Consider the following 18,555-nt stretch of genomic DNA (forward strand, 5'->3'; position numbering starts at 1 on the left):
TTGGAGTTTTTCATCTCCGCTTCTTTCGTTTGAAACTACACTTCGATTCCTTTGAAATGAAACTAATTTCAATGAATTACGAGTTAAATTGAGTGAGTTATGGTCAATCAATCGGAGGTATGTCACTAAATTGCTAAACCAAAGCGCAAGTCTAACTATTTCTATCATAACTCTCAAAATACTTGGAGTTTTTCATCTCCGTTTCTTTCGTTTTAAACGACACTTCGATTCCTTCGAAATGAAACTAATTTCAATAAATTACGAGTTAAATTGGGTGAGTTATGGTCAATCAATCGGAGGTAGGTCAGTAAATTGCTAAACCAAAGCGCGAGTCTAACTATTTCCATCATAACTCAAAATACTTGGAGTTTTTCATCTCTGTTTCTTTCGTTTTAAACTAAACTTCGATTCCTTCGAAATGGAACTAATTTCAATGAATTACGAGTAAAATTGAGTGAGTTATGGTCAATCAATCAGAGGTAGGTCAGTAAATTGCTAAACCAAAGCGCGAGTCTAACTATTTCCATCATAACTCTCAAAATACTTAGAGTTTTTCATCTTTGTTTCTTTCGTTTTAAACTACACTTCGATTCCTTTGAAATGGAACTAATTTCAATGAATTACGAGTCGAATTAACTGAGTTATGGTCAATCAATCGAAGGTAGGTCAGTAAATTGCTAAACCAAAGCGCGAGTCTAACTATTTCCATCATAACTCTCAAAATACTTGGAGTTTTTCATCTCCGTTTCTTTCGTTTTAAACTACACTTCGATTCCTTCGTAATTGAGCTAATTTCAATTAATTACGAGTAAAATTGAGTGAGTTATGGTCAATCAATCGGAGGTAGGTCAGTAAATTGCTAAACCAAAGCGCGAGTCTAACTATTTCCATCATAACTCTCAAAATACTTAGAGTTTTTCATCTTTGTTTCTTTCGTTTTAAACTACACTTCGATTCCTTTGAAATGGAACTAATTTCAATGAATTACGAGTCGAATTAACTGAGTTATGGTCAATCAATCGAAGGTAGGTCAGTAAATTGCTAAACCAAAGCGCGAGTCTAACTATTTCCATCATAACTCTCAAAATACTTGGAGTTTTTCATCTCCGTTTCTTTCGTTTTAAACTACACTTCGATTCCTTCGTAATTGAGCTAATTTCAATTAATTACGAGTTGAATTGAGTGAGTTATGGTCAATCAATCGGAGTTAGGTCAGTAAATTGCTAAACCACAGCGCGAGTCTAACTATTTCCATCATAACTCTCAAAATACTTGGAGTTTTTCATCTTCGTTTCTTTCGTTTTAAACTACACTTCGATTCCTTCGAAATTTAACTAATTTCAATGAATTACGAGTAAAATTGAGTGAGTTATGGTCAATCAATCGGAGGTAGGTCAGTAAATTGCTAAACCAAAGCGCGAGTCTAACTATTTCCATCATAACTCTCAAAATACTTGGAGTTTTTCATCTCCGCTTCTTTCGTTTGAAACTACACTTCGATTCCTTTGAAATGAAACTAATTTCAATGAATTACGAGTTAAATTGAGTGAGTTATGGTCAATCAATCGGAGGTATGTCACTAAATTGCTAAACCAAAGCGCGAGTCTAACTATTTCTATCATAACTCTCAAAATACTTGGAGTTTTTCATCTCCGTTTCTTTCGTTTTAAACGACACTTCGATTCCTTCGAAATGAAACTAATTTCAATAAATTACGAGTTAAATTGGGTGAGTTATGGTCAATCAATCGGAGGTAGGTCAGTAAATTGCAAAACCAAAGCGCGAGTCTAACAATTTTCATCATAACTATCAAAATACTTGGAAATATTCATCTCCGTTTCTTTCGTTTTAAACAACACTTCGATTCCTTCGAAATAGAACTAATTTCAATGAATTACGAGTTAAATTGAGTGAGTTATGGTCAATCAATCGGAAGTATGTCAGTAAATTGCTAAACCAAAGCGCGAGTCTAACAATTTTCATCATAACTATCAAAATACTTGGAAATTTTCATCTCCGTTTCTTTCGTTTTAAACTACACTTCGATTCCTTCGAAATTGAACTAATTTCAATGAATTACGAGTTAAATTGAGTGAGTAATGGTCAATCAATCGGAGGTAGGTCAGTAAATTGCTAAACCAAAGCGCGAGTCTAACTATTTCCATCATAACTCTCAAAATACTTGGAATTTTTCATCTCTGTTTCTTTCGTTTTAAACTTTACTTCGATTCCTTCGAAATGAAACTAATTTCAATGAATTACGAGTTAAATTTCGTGGGTTATGGTCAATCAATCGTAAGTATGTCAGTAAATTGCTAAACCAAAGCGCGAGTCTAACTATTTCCATCATAACTCTCAAAATACTTGGAGTTTTTCATCTCCGTTTCTTTCGTTTTAAACTACACTTCGATTCCTTCGAAATTGAACTAATTTCAATGAATTACGAGTAAAATTGAGTGAGTTATGGTCAATCAATCGGAGGTAGGTCAGTAAATTGCTAAACCAAAGCGCGAGTCTAACTATTTCCATCATAACTCTCAAAATACTTAGAGTTTTTCATCTTTGTTTCTTTCGTTTTAAACTACACTTCGATTCCTTTGAAATGGAACTAATTTCAATGAATTACGAGTCGAATTAACTGAGTTATGGTCAATCAATCGAAGGTAGGTCAGTAAATTGCTAAACCAAAGCGCGAGCCTAACTATTTCCATCATAACTCTCAAAATACTTGGAGTATTTCATCTCCGTTTCTTTCGTTTTAAACTACACTTCGATTCCTTCGTAATTGAGCTAATTTCAATTAATTACGAGTTGAATTGAGTGAGTTATGGTCAATCAATCGGAGTTAGGTCAGTAAATTGCTAAACCACAGCGCGAGTCTAACTATTTCCATCATAACTCTCAAAATACTTGGAGTTTTTCATCTTCGTTTCTTTCGTTTTAAACTACACTTCGATTCCTTCGAAATTTAACTAATTTCAATGAATTACGAGTAAAATTGAGTGAGTTATGGTCAATCAATCGGAGGTAGGTCAGTAAATTGCTAAACCAAAGCGCGAGTCTAACTATTTCCATCATAACTCTCAAAATACTTGGAGTTTTTCATCTCCGCTTCTTTCGTTTGAAACTACACTTCGATTCCTTTGAAATGAAACTAATTTCAATGAATTACGAGTTAAATTGAGTGAGTTATGGTCAATCAATCGGAGGTATGTCACTAAATTGCTAAACCAAAGCGCGAGTCTAACTATTTCTATCATAACTCTCAAAATACTTGGAGTTTTTCATCTCCGTTTCTTTCGTTTTAAACGACACTTCGATTCCTTCGAAATGAAACTAATTTCAATAAATTACGAGTTAAATTGGGTGAGTTATGGTCAATCAATCGGAGGTAGGTCAGTAAATTGCAAAACCAAAGCGCGAGTCTAACAATTTTCATCATAACTATCAAAATACTTGGAAATATTCATCTCCGTTTCTTTCGTTTTAAACAACACTTCGATTCCTTCGAAATAGAACTAATTTCAATGAATTACGTGTTAAATTGAGTGAGTTATGGTCAATCAATCGGAAGTATGTCAGTAAATTGCTAAACCAAAGCGCGAGTCTAACAATTTTCATCATAACTATCAAAATACTTGGAAATTTTCATCTCCGTTTCTTTCGTTTTAAACTACACTTCGATTCCTTCGAAATTGAACTAATTTCAATGAATTACGAGTTAAATTGAGTGAGTAATGGTCAATCAATCGGAGGTAGGTCAGTAAATTGCTAAACCAAAGCGCGAGTCTAACTATTTCCATCATAACTCTCAAAATACTTGGAATTTTTCATCTCTGTTTCTTTCGTTTTAAACTTTACTTCGATTCCTTCGAAATGAAACTAATTTCAATGAATTACGAGTTAAATTTCGTGGGTTATGGTCAATCAATCGTAAGTATGTCAGTAAATTGCTAAACCAAAGCGCGAGTCTAACTATTTCCATCATAACTCTCAAAATACTTGGAGTTTTTCATCTCCGTTTCTTTCGTTTTAAACTACACTTCGATTCCTTCGAAATTGAACTAATTTCAATGAATTACGAGTAAAATTGAGTGAGTTATGGTCAATCAATCGGAGGTAGGTCAGTAAATTGCTAAACCAAAGCGCGAGTCTAACTATTTCCATCATAACTCTCAAAATACTTAGAGTTTTTCATCTTTGTTTCTTTCGTTTTAAACTACACTTCGATTCCTTTGAAATGGAACTAATTTCAATGAATTACGAGTCGAATTAACTGAGTTATGGTCAATCAATCGAAGGTAGGTCAGTAAATTGCTAAACCAAAGCGCGAGCCTAACTATTTCCATCATAACTCTCAAAATACTTGGAGTTTTTCATCTCCGTTTCTTTCGTTTTAAACTACACTTCGATTCCTTCGTAATTGAGCTAATTTCAATTAATTACGAGTTGAATTGAGTGAGTTATGGTCAATCAATCGGAGTTAGGTCAGTAAATTGCTAAACCACAGCGCGAGTCTAACTATTTCCATCATAACTCTCAAAATACTTGGAGTTTTTCATCTTCGTTTCTTTCGTTTTAAACTACACTTCGATTCCTTCGAAATTTAACTAATTTCAATGAATTACGAGTAAAATTGAGTGAGTTATGGTCAATCAATCGGAGGTAGGTCATTAAATTGCTAAACCAAAGCGCGAGTCTAACTATTTCCATCATAACTCTCAAAATACTTGGAGTTTTTCATCTCCGCTTCTTTCGTTTGAAACTACACTTCGATTCCTTTGAAATGAAACTAATTTCAATGAATTACGAGTTAAATTGAGTGAGTTATGGTCAATCAATCGGAGGTATGTCACTAAATTGCTAAACCAAAGCGCGAGTCTAACTATTTCTATCATAACTCTTAAAATACTTGGAGTTTTTCATCTCCGTTTCTTTCGTTTTAAACGACACTTCGATTCCTTCGAAATGAAACTAATTTCAATAAATTACGAGTTAAATTGGGTGAGTTATGGTCAATCAATCGGAGGTAGGTCAGTAAATTGCAAAACCAAAGCGCGAGTCTAACAATTTTCATCATAACTATCAAAATACTTGGAAATATTCATCTCCGTTTCTTTCGTTTTAAACAACACTTCGATTCCTTCGAAATAGAACTAATTTCAATGAATTACGAGTTAAATTGAGTGAGTTATGGTCAATCAATCGGAAGTATGTCAGTAAATTGCTAAACCAAAGCGCGAGTCTAACAATTTTCATCATAACTATCAAAATACTTGGAAATTTTCATCTCCGTTTCTTTCGTTTTAAACTACACTTCGATTCCTTCGAAATTGAACTAATTTCAATGAATTACGAGTTAAATTGAGTGAGTAATGGTCAATCAATCGGAGGTAGGTCAGTAAATTGCTAAACCAAAGCGCGAGTCTAACTATTTCCATCATAACTCTCAAAATACTTGGAATTTTTCATCTCTGTTTCTTTCGTTTTAAACTTTACTTCGATTCCTTCGAAATGAAACTAATTTCAATGAATTACGAGTTAAATTTCGTGGGTTATGGTCAATCAATCGTAAGTATGTCAGTAAATTGCTAAACCAAAGCGCGAGTCTAACTATTTCCATCATAACTCTCAAAATACTTGGAGTTTTTCATCTCCGTTTCTTTCGTTTTAAACTACACTTCGATTCCTTCGAAATTGAACTAATTTCAATGAATTACGAGTAAAATTGAGTGAGTTATGGTCAATCAATCGGAGGTAGGTCAGTAAATTGCTAAACCAAAGCGCGAGTCTAACTATTTCCATCATAACTCTCAAAATACTTAGAGTTTTTCATCTTTGTTTCTTTCGTTTTAAACTACACTTCGATTCCTTTGAAATGGAACTAATTTCAATGAATTACGAGTCGAATTAACTGAGTTATGGTCAATCAATCGAAGGTAGGTCAGTAAATTGCTAAACCAAAGCGCGAGCCTAACTATTTCCATCATAACTCTCAAAATACTTGGAGTTTTTCATCTCCGTTTCTTTCGTTTTAAACTACACTTCGATTCCTTCGTAATTGAGCTAATTTCAATTAATTACGAGTTGAATTGAGTGAGTTATGGTCAATCAATCGGAGTTAGGTCAGTAAATTGCTAAACCACAGCGCGAGTCTAACTATTTCCATCATAACTCTCAAAATACTTGGAGTTTTTCATCTTCGTTTCTTTCGTTTTAAACTACACTTCGATTCCTTCGAAATTTAACTAATTTCAATGAATTACGAGTAAAATTGAGTGAGTTATGGTCAATCAATCGGAGGTAGGTCAGTAAATTGCTAAACCAAAGCGCGAGTCTAACTATTTCCATCATAACTCTCAAAATACTTGGAGTTTTTCATCTCCGCTTCTTTCGTTTGAAACTACACTTCGATTCCTTTGAAATGAAACTAATTTCAATGAATTACGAGTTAAATTGAGTGAGTTATGGTCAATCAATCGGAGGTATGTCACTAAATTGCTAAACCAAAGCGCGAGTCTAACTATTTCTATCATAACTCTCAAAATACTTGGAGTTTTTCATCTCCGTTTCTTTCGTTTTAAACTACACTTCGATTCCTTCGTAATTGAGCTAATTTCAATTAATTACGAGTTGAATTGAGTGAGTTATGGTCAATCAATCGGAGTTAGGTCAGTAAATTGCTAAACCACAGCGCGAGTCTAACTATTTCCATCATAACTCTCAAAATACTTGGAGTTTTTCATCTTCGTTTCTTTCGTTTTAAACTACACTTCGATTCCTTCGAAATTTAACTAATTTCAATGAATTACGAGTAAAATTGAGTGAGTTATGGTCAATCAATCGGAGGTAGGTCAGTAAATTGCTAAACCAAAGCGCGAGTCTAACTATTTCCATCATAACTCTCAAAATACTTGGAGTTTTTCATCTCCGCTTCTTTCGTTTGAAACTACACTTCGATTCCTTCGAAATGAAACTAATTTCAATAAATTACGAGTTAAATTGGGTGAGTTATGGTCAATCAATCGGAGGTAGGTCAGTAAATTGCAAAACCAAAGCGCGAGTCTAACAATTTTCATCATAACTATCAAAATACTTGGAAATATTCATCTCCGTTTCTTTCGTTTTAAACAACACTTCGATTCCTTCGAAATAGAACTAATTTCAATGAATTACGAGTTAAATTGAGTGAGTTATGGTCAATCAATCGGAAGTATGTCAGTAAATTGCTAAACCAAAGCGCGAGTCTAACAATTTTCATCATAACTATCAAAATACTTGGAAATTTTCATCTCCGTTTCTTTCGTTTTAAACTACACTTCGATTCCTTCGAAATTGAACTAATTTCAATGAATTACGAGTTAAATTGAGTGAGTAATGGTCAATCAATCGGAGGTAGGTCAGTAAATTGCCAAACCAAAGCGCGAGTCTAACTATTTCCATCATAACTCTCAAAATACTTGGAATTTTTCATCTCTGTTTCTTTCGTTTTAAACTTTACTTCGATTCCTTCGAAATGAAACTAATTTCAATGAATTACGAGTTAAATTTCGTGGGTTATGGTCAATCAATCGTAAGTATGTCAGTAAATTGCTAAACCAAAGCGCGAGTCTAACTATTTCCATCATAACTCTCAAAATACTTGGAGTTTTTCATCTCCGTTTCTTTCGTTTTAAACTACACTTCGATTCCTTCGAAATGAAACTAATTTCAATAAATTACGAGTTAAATTGGGTGAGTTATGGTCAATCAATCGGAGGTAGGTCAGTAAATTGCTAAACCAAAGCGCGAGTCTAACTATTTCCATCATAACTCAAAATACTTGGAGTTTTTCATCTCTGTTTCTTTCGTTTTAAACTAAACTTCGATTCCTTCGAAATGGAACTAATTTCAATGAATTACGAGTAAAATTGAGTGAGTTATGGTCAATCAATCAGAGGTAGGTCAGTAAATTGCTAAACCAAAGCGCGAGTCTAACTATTTCCATCATAACTCTCAAAATACTTGGAGTTTTTCATCTCCGTTTCTTTCGTTTTAAACTACACTTCGATTCCTTCGAAATTTAACTAATTTCAATGAATTACGAGTAAAATTGAGTGAGTTATGGTCAATCAATCGGAGGTAGGTCAGTAAATTGGTAAACCAAAGCGCGAGTCTAACTATTTCCATCATAACTCTCAAAATACTTGGAGTTTTTCATCTCCGCTTCTTTCGTTTGAAACTACACTTCGATTCCTTTGAAATGAAACTAATTTCAATGAATTACGAGTTAAATTGAGTGAGTTATGGTCAATCAATCGGAGGTATGTCACTAAATTGCTAAACCAAAGCGCGAGTCTAACTATTTCTATCATAACTCAGAAAATACTTGGAGTTTTTCATCTCCGTTTCTTTCGTTTTAAACGACACTTCGATTCCTTCGAAATGAAACTAATTTCAATGAATTACGAGTAAAATTGAGTGAGTTATGGTCAATCAATCAGAGGTAGGTCAGTAAATTGCTAAACCAAAGCGCGAGTCTAACTATTTCCACCATAACTCTCAAAATACTTGGAGTTTTTCATCTTCGTTTCTTTCGTTTTCAACTAAACTTCGATTCCTTCGAAATGGAACTAATTTCAATGAATTACGAGTAAAATTGAGTGAGTTATGGTCAATCAATCGGAGGTAAGTCAGTAAATTACTAAACCAAAGCGCGAGTCTAACTATTTTCGTCATAACTCTCAAAATACTTGGAGTTTTTCATCTCCGTTTCTTTCGTTTTAAACTACACTTCGATTCCTTCGAAATTGAACTAATTTCAATGAATTACGAGTAAAATTGAGTGAGTTATGGTCAATCAATCGGAGGTAGGTCAGTAAATTGCTAAACCAAAGCGCGAGTCTAACTATTTCCATCATAACTCTCAAAATACTTGGAGTTTTTCATCTCCGCTTCTTTCGTTTGAAACTACACTTCGATTCCTTTGAAATGAAACTAATTTCAATGAATTACGAGTTAAATTGAGTGAGTTATGGTCAATCAATCTGAGCTATTTCACTAAATTGCTAAACCAAAGCGCGAGTCTAACTATTTCTATCATAACTCTCAAAATACTTGGAGTTTTTCATCTCCGTTTCTTTCGTTTTAAACTACACTTCGATTCCTTCGAGATGAAACTAATTTCAATAAATTACGAGTTAAATTGAGTGAGTTATGGTCAACCAATCGGAGTTAGGTCAGTAAATTGCTAAACCACAGCGCGAGTCTAACTATTTCCATCATCACTCTCAAAATATTTGATGTTTTTCAATTACGTTTCTTTCGTTTTAAACTACACTTCGATTCCTTCGAAATGGAACTAATTTCAATGAATTACGAGTAAAATTGAGTGAGTTATGGTCAATCAATCGGAGGTAAGTCAGTAAATTACTAAACCAAAGCGCGAGTCTAACTATTTTCGTCATAACTCTCAAAATACTTGGAGTTTTTCATCTCCGTTTCTTTCGTTTTAAACTACACTTCGATTCCTTCGAAATTGAACTAATTTCAATGAATTACGAGTAAAATTGAGTGAGTTATGGTCAATCAATCGGAGGTAGGTCAGTATATTGCTAAACCAAAGCGCGAGTCTAACTATTTCCATCATAACTCTCAAAATACTTGGAGTTTTTCATCTCCGTTTCTTTCGTTTTAAACTACACTTCGATTCCTTCGAAATTGAACTAATTTCAATGAATTACGAGTAAAATTGAGTGAGTTATGGTCAATCAATCGGAGGTAGGTCAGTAAATTGCTAAACCAAAGCGCGAGTCTAACTATTTCCATCATAACTCTCAAAATACTTGGAGTTTTTCATCTCCGCTTCTTTCGTTTGAAACTACACTTCGATTCCTTCGAAATGAAACTAATTTCAATGAATTACGAGTTAAATTGAGTGAGTTATGGTCAATCAATCGGAGGTATGTCACTAAATTGCTAAACCAAAGCGCAAGTCTAACTATTTCTATCATAACTCTCAAAATACTTGGAGTTTTTCATCTCCGTTTCTTTCGTTTTAAACGACACTTCGATTCCTTCGAAATGAAACTAATTTCAATAAATTACGAGTTAAATTGGGTGAGTTATGGTCAATCAATCGGAGGTAGGTCAGTAAATTGCTAAACCAAAGCGCGAGTCTAACTATTTCCATCATAACTCAAAATACTTGGAGTTTTTCATCTCTGTTTCTTTCGTTTTAAACTAAACTTCGATTCCTTCGAAATGGAACTAATTTCAATGAATTACGAGTAAAATTGAGTGAGTTATGGTCAATCAATCAGAGGTAGGTCAGTAAATTGCTAAACCAAAGCGCGAGTCTAACTATTTCCATCATAACTCTCAAAATACTTGGAGTTTTTCATCTCCGTTTCTTTCGTTTTAAACTACACTTCGATTCCTTCGAAATTTAACTAATTTCAATGAATTACGAGTAAAATTGAGTGAGTTATGGTCAATCAATCGGAGGTAGGTCAGTAAATTGCTAAACCAAAGCGCGAGTCTAACTATTTCCATCATAACTCTCAAAATACTTAGAGTTTTTCATCTCCGCTTCTTTCGTTTGAAACTACACTTCGATTCCTTTGAAATGAAACTAATTTCAATGAATTACGAGTTAAATTGAGTGAGTTATGGTCAATCAATCGGAGCTATGTCACTAAATTGCTAAACCAAAGCGCGAGTCTAACTATTTCTATCATAACTCTCAAAATACTTGGAGTTTTTCATCTCCGTTTCTTTCGTTTTAAACGACACTTCGATTCCTTCGAAATGAAACTAATTTCAATAAATTACGAGTTAAATTGGGTGAGTTATTGTCAATCAATCGGAGGTAGGTCAGTAAATTGCTAAACCAAAGCGCGAGTCTAACAATTTTCATCATAACTATCAAAATACTTGGAAATATTCATCTCTGTTTCTTTCGTTTTAAACAACACTTCGATTCCTTCGAAATGGAACTAATTTCAATGAATTACGAGTTAAATTGAGTGAGTTATGGTCAATCAATCGGAAGTATGTCAGTAAATTGCTAAACCAAAGCGCGAGTCTAACAATTTTCGTCATAACTATCAAAATACTTGGAAAGTTTCATCTCCGTTTCTTTCGTTTTAAACTACACTTTGATTCCTTCGAAATTGAACTAATTTCAATGAATTACGAGTTAAATTGAGTGAGTAATGGTCAATCAATCGGAGGTACGTCAGTAAATTGCTAAACCAAAGCGCGAGTCTAACTATTTCCATCATAACTCTCAAAATACTTGTAATTTTTCATCTCTATTTCTTTCGTTTTAAACTTTACTTCGATTCCTTCGAAATGAAACTAATTTCAATGAATTACGAGTTAAATTTCGTGGGTTATGGTCAATCAATCGTAAGTATGTCAGTAAATTGCTAAACCAAAGCGCGAGTCTAACTATTTCCATCATAACTCTCAAAATACTTGGAGCTTTTCATCTCCGTTTCTTTCGTTTTAAACTACACTTTGATTCCTTCGAAATGAAACTAATTTCAATGAATTACGAGTTAAATTGAGTGAGTTATGGTCAATCAATCGGAGGTATGTCAGTAAATTGCTAAACCAAAGCGCGAGTCTAACTATTTCCATCATAACTCTCAAAATACTTGAAGTTTTTCATCTCTGTTTCTTTCGTTTTAAACTAAACTTTGATTCCTTCGAAATTAAACTAATTTCAATGAATTACGAGTAAAATTGAGTGAGTTATGGTCAATCAATCGGAGGTATGTCAGTAAATTGCTAAACCAAAGCGCGAGTCTAACTATTTCCATCATAACTCTCAAAATACTTGGAGTTTTTCATCTCCGTTTCTTTCGTTTTAAACTACACTTCGATTCCTTCGAAATTGAACTAATTTCAATGAATTACGAGTAAAATTGAGTGAGTTATGGTCAATCAATCGGAGGTAGGTCAGTAAATTGCTAAACCAAAGCGCGAGTCTAACTATTTCCATCATAACTCTCAAAATACTTAGAGTTTTTCATCTTTGTTTCTTCCGTTTTAAACTACACTTCGATTCCTTTGAAATGGAACTAATTTCAATGAATTACGAGTCGAATTAACTGAGTTATGGTCAATCAATCGAAGGTAGGTCAGTAAATTGCTAAACCAAAGCGCGAGTCTAACTATTTCCATCATAACTCTCAAAATACTTGGAGTTTTTCATCTCCGTTTCTTTCGTTTTAAACTACACTTCGATTCCTTCGTAATTGAGCTAATTTCAATTAATTACGAGTTGAATTGAGTGAGTTATGGTCAATCAATCGGAGTTAGGTCAGTAAATTGCTAAACCACAGCGCGAGTCTAACTATTTCCATCATAACTCTCAAAATACTTGAAGTTTTTCATCTTTGTTTCTTCCGTTTTAAACTACACTTCGATTCCTTCGAAATGGAACTAATTTCAATGAATTACGAGTCGAATTAACTGGGTTATGGTCAATCAATCGTAAGTATGTCAGTAAATTGCTAAACCAAAGCGCGAGTCTAACTATTTCCATCATAACTCTCAAAATACTTGGTGTTTTTCATCTCCGTTTCTTTCGTTTTAAACTACACTTCGATTCCTTCGAAATTGAACTAATTTCAATGAATTACGAGTTAAATTGAGTGAGTTATGGTCAATCAATCGGAGGTAGGTCAGTAAATTGCTAAACCAAAGCGCGAGTCTAACTATTTCCATCATAACTCTCAAAATACTTGGAGTTTTTCATCTTTGTTTCTTCCGTTTTAAACTACACTTCGATTCCTTTGAAATGGAACTAATTTCAATGAATTACGAGTCGAATTAACTGAGTTATGGTCAATCAATCGAAGGTAGGTCAGTAAATTGCTAAACCAAAGCGCGAGTCTAACTATTTCCATCATAACTCTCAAAATACTTGGAGTTTTTCATCTCCGTTTCTTTCGTTTTAAACTACACTTCGATTCCTTCGTAATTGAGCTAATTTCAATTAATTACGAGTTGAATTGAGTGAGTTATGGTCAATCAATCGGAGTTAGGTCAGTAAATTGCTAAACCACAGCGCGAGTCTAACTATTTCAATCATAACTCTCAAAATACTTGAAGTTTTTCATCTTTGTTTCTTCCGTTTTAAACTACACTTCGATTCCTTCGAAATGGAACTAATTTCAATGAATTACGAGTCGAATTAACTGGGTTATGGTCAATCAATCGTAAGTATGTCAGTAAATTGCTAAACCAAAGCGCGAGTCTAACTATTTCCATCATAACTCTCAAAATACTTGGAGTTTTTCATCTCCGTTTCTTTCGTTTTAAACTACACTTCGATTCCTTCGAAATGAAACTAATTTCAATAAATTACGAGTTAAATTGGGTGAGTTATGGCCAATCAATCGGAGGTAGGTCAGTAAATTGCTAAACCAAAGCGCGAGTCTAACTATTTTCATCATAACTCAAAATACTTGGAGTTTTTCATCTCTGTTTCTTTCGTTTTAAACTAAACTTCGATACCTTCGAAATGGAACTAATTTCAATGAATTACGAGTAAAATTGAGTGAGTTATGGTCAATCAATCAGAGGTAGGTCAGTAAATTGCTAAACCAAAGCGCGAGTCTAACTATTTCCATCATAACTCTCAAAATACTTGGAGTTTTTCATCTTCGTTTCTTTCGTTTTAAACTACACTTCGATTCCTTCGAAATTTAACTAATTTCAATAAATTACGAGTAAAATTGAGTGAGTTATGGTCAATCAATCGGAGGTAGGTCAGTAAATTGCTAAACCAAAGCGCGAGTCTAACTATTTCCATCATAACTCTCAAAATACTTGGAGTTTTTCATCTCCGCTTCTTTCGTTTGAAACTAAACTTCGATTCCTTTGAAATGAAACTAATTTCAATGAATTACGAGTTAAATTGAGTGAGTTATGGTCAATCAATCGGAGGTATGTCACTAAATTGCTAAACCAAAGCGCGAGTCTAACTATTTCTATCATAACTCTCAAAATACTTGGAGTTTTTCATCTCCGTTTCTTTCGTTTTAAACGACACTTCGATTCCTTCGAAATGAAACTAATTTCAATAAATTACGAGTTAAATTGGGTGAGTTATGGTCAATCAATCGGAGGTAGGTCAGTAAATTGCAAAACCAAAGCGCGAGTCTAACAATTTTCATCATAACTATCAAAATACTTGGAAATATTCATCTCCGTTTCTTTCGTTTTAAACAACACTTCGATTCCTTCGAAATAGAACTAATTTCAATGAATTACGAGTTAAATTGAGTGAGTTATGGTCAATCAATCGGAAGTATGTCAGTAAATTGCTAAACCAAAGCGCGAGTCTAACAATTTTCATCATAACTATCAAAATACTTGGAAATTTTCATCTCCGTTTCTTTCGTTTTAAACTACACTTCGATTCCTTCGAAATTGAACTAATTTCAATGAATTACGAGTTAAATTGAGTGAGTAATGGTCAATCAATCGGAGGTAGGTCAGTAAATTGCTAAACCAAAGCACGAGTCTAACTATTTCCATCATAACTCTCAAAATACTTGGAATTTTTCATCTCTGTTTCTTTCGTTTTAAACTTTACTTCGATTCCTTCGAAATGAAACTAATTTCAATGAATTACGAGTTAAATTTCGTGGGTTATGGTCAATCAATCGTAAGTATGTCAGTAAATTGCTAAACCAAAGCGCGAGTCTAACTATTTCCATCATAACTCTCAAAATACTTGGAGTTTTTCATCTCCGTTTCTTTCGTTTTAAACTACACTTTGATTCCTTCGAAATGAAACTAATTTCAATGAATTACGAGTTAAATTGAGTGAGTTATGGTCAATCAATCGGAGGTATGTCAGTAAATTGCTAAACCAAAGCGCGAGTCTAACTATTTCCATCATAACTCTCAAAATACTTGAAGTTTCTCATCTCTGTTTCTTTCGTTTTAAACTAAACTTCGATTCCTTCGAAATTAAACTAATTTCAATGAATTACGAGTAAAATTGAGTGAGTTATGGTCAATCAATCGGAGGTAGGTCAGTAAATTGCTAAACCAAAGCGCGAGTCTAACTATTTCCATCATAACTCTCAAAATACTTGGAGTTTTTCATCTCCGTTTCTTTCGTTTTAAACTACACTTCGATTCCTTCGAAATTGAACTAATTTCAATGAATTACGAGTAAAATTGAGTGAGTTATGGTCAATCAATCGGAGGTAGGTCAGTAAATTGCTAAACCAAAGCGCGAGTCTAACTATTTCCATCATAACTCTCAAAATACTTAGAGTTTTTCATCTTTGTTTCTTTCGTTTTAAACTACACTTCGATTCCTTTGAAATGGAACTAATTTCAATGAATTACGAGTCGAATTAACTGAGTTATGGTCAATCAATCGAAGGTAGGTCAGTAAATTGCTAAACCAAAGCGCGAGTCTAACTATTTCCATCATAACTCTCAAAATACTTGGAGTTTTTCATCTCCGTTTCTTTCGTTTTAAACTACACTTCGATTCCTTCGTAATTGAGCTAATTTCAATTAATTACGAGTTGAATTGAGTGAGTTATGGTCAATCAATCGGAGTTAGGTCAGTAAATTGCTAAACCACAGCGCGAGTCTAACTATTTCCATCATAACTCTCAAAATACTTGGAGTTTTTCATCTTCGTTTCTTTCGTTTTAAACTACACTTCGATTCCTTCGAAATTTAACTAATTTCAATGAATTACGAGTAAAATTGAGTGAGTTATGGTCAATCAATCGGAGGTAGGTCAGTAAATTGCTAAACCAAAGCGCGAGTCTAACTATTTCCATCATAACTCTCAAAATACTTGGAGTTTTTCATCTCCGCTTCTTTCGTTTGAAACTACACTTCGATTCCTTTGAAATGAAACTAATTTCAATGAATTACGAGTTAAATTGAGTGAGTTATGGTCAATCAATCGGAGGTATGTCACTAAATTGCTAAACCAAAGCGCGAGTCTAACTATTTCTATCATAACTCTCAAAATACTTGGAGTTTTTCATCTCCGTTTCTTTCGTTTTAAACGACACTTCGATTCCTTTGAAATGAAACTAATTTCAATGAATTACGAGTTAAATTGAGTGAGTTATGGTCAATCAATCGGAGGTAGGTCAGTAAATTGCTAAACCAAAGCGCGAGTCTAACTATTTCCATCATAACTCAAAATACTTGGAGTTTTTCATCTCTGTTTCTTTCGTTTTAAACTAAACTTCGATTCCTTCGAAATGGAACTAATTTCAATGAATTACGAGTAAAATTGAGTGAGTTATGGTCAATCAATCAGAGGTAGGTCAGTAAATTGCTAAACCAAAGCGCGAGTCTAACTATTTCCATCATAACTCTCAAAATACTTGGAGTTTTTCATCTCCGCTTCTTTCGTTTGAAACTACACTTCGATTCCTTTGAAATGAAACTAATTTCAATGAATTACGAGTTAAATTGAGTGAGTTATGGTCAATCAATCGGAGCTATGTCACTAAATTGCTAAACCAAAGCGCGAGTCTAACTATTTCTATCATAACTCTCAAAATACTTGGAGTTTTTCATCTCCGTTTCTTTCGTTTTAAACGACACTTCGATTCCTTCGAAATGAAACTAATTTCAATAAATTACGAGTTAAATTGGGTGAGTTATTGTCAATCAATCGGAGGTAGGTCAGTAAATTGCTAAACCAAAGCGCGAGTCTAACAATTTTCATCATAACTATCAAAATACTTGGAAATATTCATCTCTGTTTCTTTCGTTTTAAACAACACTTCGATTCCTTCGAAATGGAACTAATTTCAATGAATTACGAGTTAAATTGAGTGAGTTATGGTCAATCAATCGGAAGTATGTCAGTAAATTGCTAAACCAAAGCGCGAGTCTAACAATTTTCGTCATAACTATCAAAATACTTGGAAAGTTTCATCTCCGTTTCTTTCGTTTTAAACTACACTTTGATTCCTTCGAAATTGAACTAATTTCAATGAATTACGAGTTAAATTGAGTGAGTTATTGTCAATCAATCGGAGGTAGGTCAGTAAATTGCTAAACCAAAGCGCGAGTCTAACAATTTTCATCATAACTATCAAAATACTTGGAAATATTCATCTCTGTTTCTTTCGTTTTAAACAACACTTCGATTCCTTCGAAATGGAACTAATTTCAATGAATTACGAGTTAAATTGAGTGAGTTATGGTCAATCAATCGGAAGTATGTCAGTAAATTGCTAAACCAAAGCGCGAGTCTAACAATTTTCGTCATAACTATCAAAATACTTGGAAAGTTTCATCTCCGTTTCTTTCGTTTTAAACTACACTTTGATTCCTTCGAAATTAAACTAATTTCAATGAATTACGAGTTAAATTGAGTGAGTAATGGTCAATCAATCGGAGGTACGTCAGTAAATTGCTAAACCAAAGCGCGAGTCTAACTATTTCCATCATAACTCTCAAAATACTTGTAATTTTTCATCTCTGTTTCTTTCGTTTTAAACTTTACTTCGATTCCTTCGAAATGAAACTAATTTCAATGAATTACGAGTTAAATTTCGTGGGTTATGGTCAATCAATCGTAAGTATGTCAGTAAATTGCTAAACCAAAGCGCGAGTCTAACTATTTCCATCATAACTCTCAAAATACTTGGAGTTTTTCATCTCCGTTTCTTTCGTTTTAAACTACACTTTGATTCCTTCGAAATGAAACTAATTTCAATGAATTACGAGTTAAATTGAGTGAGTTATGGTCAATCAATCGGAGGTATGTCAGTAAATTGCTAAACCAAAGCGCGAGTCTAACTATTTCCATCATAACTCTCAAAATACTTGAAGTTTCTCATCTCTGTTTCTTTCGTTTTAAACTAAACTTCGATTCCTTCGAAATTAAACTAATTTCAATGAATTACGAGTAAAATTGAGTGAGTTATGGTCAATCAATCGGAGGTAGGTCAGTAAATTGCTAAACCAAAGCGCGAGTCTAACTATTTCCATCATAACTCTCAAAATACTTGGAGTTTTTCATCTCCGTTTCTTTCGTTTTAAACTACACTTCGATTCCTTCGAAATTGAACTAATTTCAATGAATTACGAGTAAAATTGAGTGAGTTATGGTCAATCAATCGGAGGTAGGTCAGTAAATTGCTAAACCAAAGCGCGAGTCTAACTATTTCCATCATAACTCTCAAAATACTTAGAGTTTTTCATCTTTGTTTCTTTCGTTTTAAACTACACTTCGATTCCTTTGAAATGGAACTAATTTCAATGAATTACGAGTCGAATTAACTAAGTTATGGTCAATCAATCGAAGGTAGGTCAGTAAATTGCTAAACCAAAGCGCGAGTCTAACTATTTCCATCATAACTCTCAAAATACTTGGAGTTTTTCATCTCCGTTTCTTTCGTTTTAAACTACACTTCGATTCCTTCGTAATTGAGCTAATTTCAATTAATTACGAGTTGAATTGAGTGAGTTATGGTCAATCAATCGGAGTTAGGTCAGTAAATTGCTAAACCACAGCGCGAGTCTAACTATTTCCATCATAACTCTCAAAATACT

Source organism: Tasmannia lanceolata, unplaced genomic scaffold (assembly GCF_043159265.1).
Source record: "Tasmannia lanceolata isolate RefF3 unplaced genomic scaffold, GAP_Taslan_0.1 ptg000001l, whole genome shotgun sequence".
NCBI classification, from domain to species: domain Eukaryota; kingdom Viridiplantae; phylum Streptophyta; class Magnoliopsida; order Canellales; family Winteraceae; genus Tasmannia; species Tasmannia lanceolata.